The sequence below is a fragment of the Peromyscus leucopus genome, chromosome 10 (genome assembly GCF_004664715.2).
Source record: "Peromyscus leucopus breed LL Stock chromosome 10, UCI_PerLeu_2.1, whole genome shotgun sequence".
NCBI classification, from domain to species: Eukaryota; Metazoa; Chordata; class Mammalia; order Rodentia; family Cricetidae; genus Peromyscus; species Peromyscus leucopus.
This window is the reverse complement of record NC_051071.1, coordinates 23,412,117-23,421,129: the sequence shown is the minus strand read 5'-3', so window position 1 is coordinate 23,421,129 and position 9,013 is coordinate 23,412,117.

Sequence of the window (9,013 nt, the reverse complement as noted above, 5' to 3'; positions counted from 1 at the left end):
AAATGTGTCATACATCAAGCATTGTGTCAAATCCACATGAATGAAGGGCAGCCATGCCCTGCTATAGCACCTTGTCCCCTCACATATACATACTACAGCACACACACACACACACACACACACACACACACACTGCACCAATTCACTTTTCTCTAGCATTCCTTGTTTGAGCATTGTGCAGCTCACAGCTCATAAATAATTCTTTCCAAGAGGCAAAACAGCATTGGCATGAATGCCTTTCAGAATGTATTGAAGAAAAGGAGAATGCAGAGATGTAGAGATGCAGTCCATCCTTTGATAACATTTTCACGAACAAAGCACAGGAAAGCAGCATTTACAAGCAGGGAAAATGGAGGTTCTGTTCTCTTATCACTGGTTTGTATCTTCCCAATCAGAATTAAGTCAAGTCAAGAGATCTATATCCAGGAATAAAAGCTTTTGAAAAAGAAATGGGCTCTGGGTTTGGACATGAAAATAAATTTTCTTGTTGCAATTATTTTCAACTGCAGTAAGTAGATAATTTCTCAGATTTCTTCTGTCTTTGTGTTTGATTATAAAGTTGTTTTTCAATCAAGTAGAATCCAACGTTATTGTCTGAACAGAAAATAGCTGTCACACATCTGCATTGAGTCTGTGTTTCAGAACCAACATATGTGAACTCTATAGCATAATCAAGAAAAAATTGCCACAAGTATCTCAATAGGAAACTGTTACTAGGTGGCAGTTCAGAGCAGTCATGAAGTACTAGGTCTCCTGCTCTCATCAAGGGTGTTGTAAGTCCTGATAATTTTTAATTTCTAATGAGTCTCTAAATTTTTATTTAATTAATATTGGTGTGGACTTGAGAATGTGTTTTCTGAAATTTTCCCGAAAGTTCTGGTGCACAGACATCTTAGGGAACAGTTGTCACAGTTAACACAATGCCAACAATACAGGTTGAAAACAATACGTAATTTTTTAAATGAGAATGATATGGTCTAGAAAGTGCCACACTGGCATGAAGATTATTTTGAGCTAAAGACACTTGCACATCAACAGCTGAAGGAAGAAGCTTTCTCTGTTCTTCTTTTATCTTGTAAAAACAAAACCTTCATAAAGAGTTCAGTTGTCACAAATACCCTCTCTGGGAGTTTCACAACTTGGAAAGACTGACTCATCACCAAACACAAGAAAACAGCAGTATAAGAAATTGCATGAGCACATGCTGTCATAATAATGCTTTCATATCTTCCATCTCTTTTCCTAAGAACCCATTTGCTTTGCCTTTCCCTGTCCTTTTCTAGGGTATTATGTGCCTAGAATCTTAACCAACTACTTGAGTCATGTTTCCCTTTGAATTCTTGTATGTGTGTATAATTAATTTTAGTTATTCCCTCTTGCTAAGAGTCCTGTGTCTGTTTAATTCTCTAAGAATTAAGCCACTAAGAACTAAACATAAAAAAATAGAGAGGCCTTCTAGGTGGTTCAGCAAGTAAATGCATCTGGCACCAAACCTTTGTCACATGCAATCTCTCTCTCTCTCTCTCTCTCTCTCTCTCTCTCTCTCTCTCTCTCGCTCTCGCTCTCGCTCTCTCTCTCTCTCTCTCACACACACACACACACACACACACACACACACACAGGACAAATAAATAAAATGCAAAATAAGCAGTGTTTTTTTTCTAAGCTAGAGTAATACTGATCCAAATGTAGTTTTCAATAGAAGAGATACATATAGTAAGAGAGCTGGTTGAGAACTTGCATAAGGTCATTATGATTACTTGTCAAATTGATTACATCTGGAATTACCTAAACCCTAAATAACTGGGTATGCCTGTGAGGTATTTTTCTTAATTATATCATTTGAATTTGAAGGGAATACCCACCTTTAATCCAGATCTTCTGAGGTGGGAAGATACAGCTTTAATCTGGGCCATGTGTTTAGTTGATATCCTATATAAAGGACATGGAAGAAGGAAGCTCTCTCTTTGCCTGCTTGTTCTCCTTCTCTCTGGTAAGTCCATTCCTTCATTGGCATTATAGTGTACTTCTGGATTGTGGCATATACTGAAGACCAGCTGAGACATCCAGCCAGCCTCATGGACTGAACAACTGCTGGATTCTCAGACTTTCTGTTGATAATAGCCATTGCTGGACTAGCTGGACCATAGCCTATAAACCACTCTAAAATATCATATATATATATATATATATATATATATATATATATATATATATATATATCAATGAGTTCTGCTCCTCTAGAGAACCCTAACATACATTTTGTACCAGGAGTGATTTTAGAGCAAGAAAAGTAAAAGGATGAATTTTCTTAAATATCTAAAATAGGATTTCCAATTTGCAAACATCTACAGTTACTGAAGTCTCTCCTAAATGCTCAGGGAATACTTAAAGCCAATGGCGTGAACTAGTTTTCAAACTAGTGGAGCCAAATGCATTTTACTATCCTGATTCATGAATTTTGAGAGGCAAAGGATTTAGTGACTATGTATATAAAACTTTCGACAATTTGGGGAAAATAAGTAAAATGATATTAATTGGTTGCTCCTAGCATATCTGGATGAATTGACAAAGGAAGAGAATGAGCTCATTCGTAAAATTAACCAACTCCTAGCATCTCAGAATATGATGGGCAATAATGATCTCAGTGATAAAATTGAGTGCCTCTACATGCACATAAAAAGTCTAATGCTTTTTAATCTTGAGTTAATCAATTTTATTCTAAAACTGAAAATAAAATCAGTACATATATTTTAAATACAACAAATAGAAATAAAATGAAATATTAAATTAACACCCATATATCACCTACTCAAAGCTATTTGAATAAGCATTTTAATAGTCAATAAATTTAAATTATTTTATTCTTAAACTGACTGTTTCATTACATTTCTAAGATAAATTTATATTTGAATACATTTTAGTCTTGAAAGTTTTCTAAATTATCTTATACCATTATTTTCTTTATAAAACATGTATTTAACTGGAAATTTCCATTTTTAAACTCAATGATGCACTAAATAATAAGTTCTTTGGAATAAGTAAGATTTTCAATTAGGAGTTCACAATTGATCAAGCAACATAAACTTATTCAAGAACGTTTTAAATCACTACAGCTATCCCTGTGAGTGGGATGAGACCATTTTCAGTTCAGTTAATTAGACTAATCAAAGACATATTCTCAAAAATAAAAAATGAAAACAGATGGGAATTTCATAGCATATGTTTCAGTTATTTGAACTGTATGTTATAATATCTTATTGTTAAGTGTTATCTACAAGTTTTTATAAAGTGTCAATGTAATAAGTCCCCATCTAGTTTTGTTGGAAGTAGACAAATGCAAGCTCCAGAAGGTTTGGAGGCCCAAACTGGATGTCATTCAGTTCCTCGGCCTTTTGGCAGCATCCCTGACATTTCAATGAGAAAAATCAGTTGAGCTACCCCCGACAAACTCAGTATTGATGTAATTAGATGTGAAATCTGAGAGTTCTTATGAGTGACAAACACTTTCTCATCTCATTTACTCATAGCTAGTCTCCCAGAAAAATTGATGACCACCAAAGCTATGAGGGGCTAATTCCTTCTGAGTCCTTTGTCTTGAAAATTCAGAGAACACATTTCATGGACAAGGGAATGATAAGTTTAGAAAACAGTTTTGTTATAGCATTATGGATAGTACCTTCACAGAAAGCAAAAAGGCAGAGATCCAGTATAGAAGGTATGGTCCCAGAAATGTGGTACCACCAACATGTTAGTTTAGGGGCATTTTTATGGAAATAAACTTGGGTAATACACAGAAGATCCATGTGGTCACTTCATCCACAACATGTATGCATGTGCGGGTGATTCTAAGTTTCAGCCATGTCCTCATGTATATTTTCTGGGCAGTGGTGCTCAGTCAGGTATGTTTATAGGAGGAAAGGATAACAAGAAGCCAGAGCAGGAATCAGAGACCCTTTCTGTTATTTCTGGGCTGCAGCCTGGGCAGAATGATGGCCACTGATAAGAACTGAAGTTCCTGTCCCAACACTGCCTATCAATTTCCAGTGTTCTCATCACTAATATCAGCAGAAATACCAATTTTTGATAGAGCTGTGACAACAAGGACCTATTTACCTGTGCCTTGTCCATAGCCAGTGGGCTCCAGAATCTTCCTGTGAAAGGGTACCTGAAAGAGGACTTGGGACAGTGGCATTTCTCTAAAGGTTCTCTCTTCAGATAGGTGACTGACTTTATAAACAGATATGACCACAGTTCAAAACATTGCGCCTACATGTCTTATTCTGGATTCTGAAATCTTGGAGCTTTTTAAGAATGGGTGCTTGGTTTTCAAATTCCCAGTCTCCTGGACTTCTTTGTTTGTATTTTATTTTATTTATTTCATGAAGTTTAGGGGTAGTAAAAAGAGTTCAAAACTCTGAAGGAACATGTAAGTTTTCAGAATTATGTATACACTAGGACTAAAGCATATTGCTGGTTAATTTTTTTAAAGATTCATCAAGAAGAAGAAAGACAAATGTTAGGTTTTTTTTAATGTTCAAAAGTATAATCAGCATGGTTTCTTGTGAAAAAACATCCTACTCTAGTCAAAGAATAATAACAATAACCAGAAAGTTCATATCTTCCCTACAGGCTGATCATCATGGCCTGATGGTTTCCATTGTTTTTCTATTCCAAGTCTACACTCTTGCAAACATTGTTCCTTAGTAACTGGGTGTGAATAGGAATTGTCTCACTTCATGCTTCTTAAATTACACTATCAATCTTGGATCCATGATATATCCCAATTCTTTATATGGTATCAATGAAGTTTAGCACCTCTGTTGAACTTTATCATAAGTGTGGTTATGTTCTTAAGGTATAGAGAAGCATCTCAATATTAGAATAATTTATCAGTCACTTTACATGGGTTTCCAGTAATGGTCAGGAAATCATTGCTCCTGAACTGTTTGGTATTCATGGAATAATACACTATCCCTAAAACCTCCTACTGAGATAAATATTTGCTCTTGCATTTCCTCTCTCTTTGAAAGTCTGGAAAAAACACATCTTGACCCTAAAAATTCATTTACTTCTTATTAAAACTGTTCTTCTGAAGATAGATTTATATCTGTTACATCACAGTATCATTACAAGCTTCAACTTTCCTTCTAAAGGATAAACTGCCAGTGAATAGGAATCAGAGATTCTCCAAGCATCCCATTCCAGAAGCTTTCAAAGAAACATGTTGGACCCACAAAAGCCAAAGTACTGGCTAGAGTCACCTTTTCTAGAAGTGTAAAGAGGGGTGGATTTAAAGTACTGTGACAGTGAGTAGTTGTGCACAATGAAATAAACAAAACAAACCTCCATAGGGGTTTCAGGAATGTCTAAGTCTCAAAGGCTCATATCGGTAGACATCTACAGAGTGTGCATAACTAGTATGATGACCAAAGAGGCCTGAACTAAGCTGAAGTTCTTGGACACCACTGTAGCTCCTCAAGGTCACAAGCAAGGTAGGGAAGCTCTATCTAGTACATCTTAAGAAAGGCCAAGGTAGCTTACTTACCATGATTAAAGTATCATGTGTCTACCTCAGGGCCTGTCTAGAACTTCCTAAAACAAAACAAAAGTTAGTAGATCTGGGGTCCGGGAGAAAGCCTTTTGCAGAATGCAGTCATTCTAGCCTCCGTGTAGTCTGCAGGTTGCTTATCCAACTGGCCCCCAAAACACTCATTGCCCAGGTACCTACAACAGTGATGCCAATGCTTAATATGCATGAATCTGACCCCAAGAACAGAGTCATTGGAAGAAGCTTGGAAGATGAGACTATCAGAGAAAGTCTGTGAAGCAAAGAGAGAGAGAGAGATGTGAGCTCAACTATCTCACTTTTCAAAGGGTCTTTTGTAGTCAGTTAATTTAATTATCATTTTAAGAAATAAAGGACAGTTAATACTGTATTTACTTGCCAATGTTTCATAGCATTTTTATTATATAAAATATCCATGTATTCAAACATTATCAGTTAATTTACATATTGTTCTAAGACCTGAAAGACTGGAAAGGACATAGAAATTGCAACTTAGGTATTATATTAAAACTTCATGATTTTTGAAGCATGAAATATGTAGGTAAATAAATAGAAAAAAAGTATGTTGACTGGGATAAACCCAGACACAGAAAAATAAACATTCCATGTTCTCTCTCATCTGAGGTTCTGGGCTCCAAATCTCCAGAAATGAGTACAATATACTGAGTAACTGCAGAAAGTAGGAAAGTGGTGGGAGATCACTGCAGAGAGTGGTGGGTGAAGGAGTGACATTGAGGGAGATAGTGGGGTGTTACTGATCTGAAGGGAGAAATGGGGGAAATGGGGGGCTCTAATTAGGGATTTGGAAGGGATATGGGAGATAAATGCAGAGGAGGGATACACACACACACACACACACACACACACACACACACACACTTTTGATTGTCTAAGCCTTTGTGGTCAGCTCAATGACAAACTTAGCAAGTTTGGTCCTGTGATCCCACAGATGCATCCTCTAGTAAGTGAAAGTTGACCATTTAAACAACTGTGTAGATAAAAGTAGCAGGAAACAAAGAAATCTCTCTGCCTGAGTGTGTTAACATTTTGACAAGAAGAATCAACAATTGAGCTATGACTGGTCATCAACCAGTGGGCATAATAACTCTTGCAATTGGATATTTTTTATACACCCATGTGTTCAGAGATGAGTACAGAGTGACTGATTTTTCTGAATGCATAATGGTCACCAATGGCCTTGCTGGCACACTGCCTGGTTGACAACATCCTTTCTATTCCCTCTTTTGATAAAAATGTTGAAGAAGTGAAGTTAGTTCATTTTAAATATAGAAAATATCTGCCATAAATTTAATGACTAGTTTGACTTTATGGGAAAACAATTTGATCGGATCACTGTTTATTTTTATTCCAGAAAATTTGAACTTCATTTTCCTATTCATTAAAATGAGGCCCTATGACAAGCACTTCATACAAGTACAAGGAGACATAGATCAACTCCTTATCCTGGGCCATCAGAATGGCATTAGTGTAAGGTCTTAGGTTAGTATGTTTAGAGCAATAATCAATGCACCACACAAATCATAATGTAAATAGTTTGGCAACTTGTAGATGTTCATGAATAAAAACCAATAGGACATAATCATAGATAAATGCAAAAAGATGTCCTTCTTTCTTGAAATTATTCATCACAGTTCCCAGTAAAAGCCCAAATTGTAGCATTAACCATTTCACATTTGGAACAGCCCTGTCTCTTCACCAGCTGCCTTTATAGCTCAGTCTCTTACTGCTTGGTCATAGTCTCATCCACCATCTTCACTTATGTGAGAAGTTCTGCATTGGGTTTGTGTTGAATATTCCTTAGGATGGAACACATGCACATAGACTCTCTCCAAGATATTAGATGTCCTCAAATTTTCCCTGATTCAGAAATGATGACTTGATATCACACATCCAGAGTACGAAAATAAGATATTCAAACCAAAGATTTTTGATTTCAAATTCATTATGTAAGTGATCATAAGCCCATGGTATTTATCTTTCCTTCATTAAAACAACATCTTAGAACTTTGCAGGTAAATGCAAACTAGAAAACAAACATATTTTTTTAAATACAATTTTCCATCTGGGATGACAATCCACCCTTCAAAATCCAAAGGCCATCTAATAAAAATCCCAACACCAGGCTTGAGAAGCCCCTTTTCAGTTGTTAGTCAGAGTTGTCCAAGAGACTCCTAAAGCATTAAAAGCTATTGCTATTGCCCTTGGTTCCCCCCAATAAGTGAAAGGTAAGTGAGTATTTCTGAGGATACCATGCACTTCAGAAAGAGGTCCCAGAGACCCTTGGTCTGGGATTGACCTGAAAGCCTCCTCCTTGAGGACTAGCTTTCTTGGTACCAAAAGGCACTATGAAAGCTTCCAAAAATGGAAAGTAACCAATAGTCTAGAGACGAATTTCTAAACAGTCTTATTAAATAAGAAACACAGAGCCAAATACAGAGTTAAAAGCCCAAGAGATCAGAGTGCTAGTGAAGAACCAAGACCACCTTTAGCTTACCACTCAACTGCTGTTGCTTCCCCTGAGAGAGAGTTTCTTCCTGTCTGACTTTATCCTTTCATTGCCTTTCTGCTCTGCCTTCTCATTGGCTCTAAACCCAACCACATGACTTCCTCATCATTGCCTGTCTATATAGACCTCCAGGTCTCTATGGTTGGTCCTGGGATTAAAGGTTTGTGTCACCATGCTTGGCTGTGTCCTTGATCACACAGAGACTCTGCCTGCCATGTGATCGGTTTAAGGGCATGGGCTACCACCACCTGACTTCTGTTCCTGGTTTGCTAATGACCTCTGATCCCCAGGCAAACTTTTTTTATTAACATACAAATAAAATCACATTTCAGCACAATTAAAATATCACCACATTTCCCCCATTATTCTAATAAAAAGAAAAAAGTTATAACTAATATAAGAAAAACTATGTACAATAAATACAATAACTATATATAATATATATAAGAAATAAATACCTAAACAATGCCTAGTCCATTTGCATATGACAAACTCAGATAAAATATTCCATTATCTATACTATTTTGGTAAGTTCAAAATGTACCTGATTTGCTTTCTATCCTAACTTATATTACTAACAGAGCTATCTTATAATGCCTTTCAAATTTATACACTTACACCTCTTTAGTGAATTTCTTTTCTAAAATTCTTAACAAAGAAAAGTATAACTATAACTATCTAATCTTCAACTCACTATAACTATAGCTATTTAATCTTTAACTCCCTCAGACACCCAAGAAGAAAATAATATTACCAAAAAAAAAAAAAAAAAACCAGAAAGTGCACACAAGCGGCTTTCAAAAAAAATTGTGAGTTGACAGAAACAGCCAGCTGCCTAGAGAGTCACCTGAGGTTTCTCCTCAATGTTGGGGCATCGTATTCAGCCTATAGGCTTGGTGTATCTGACAGACTCATTT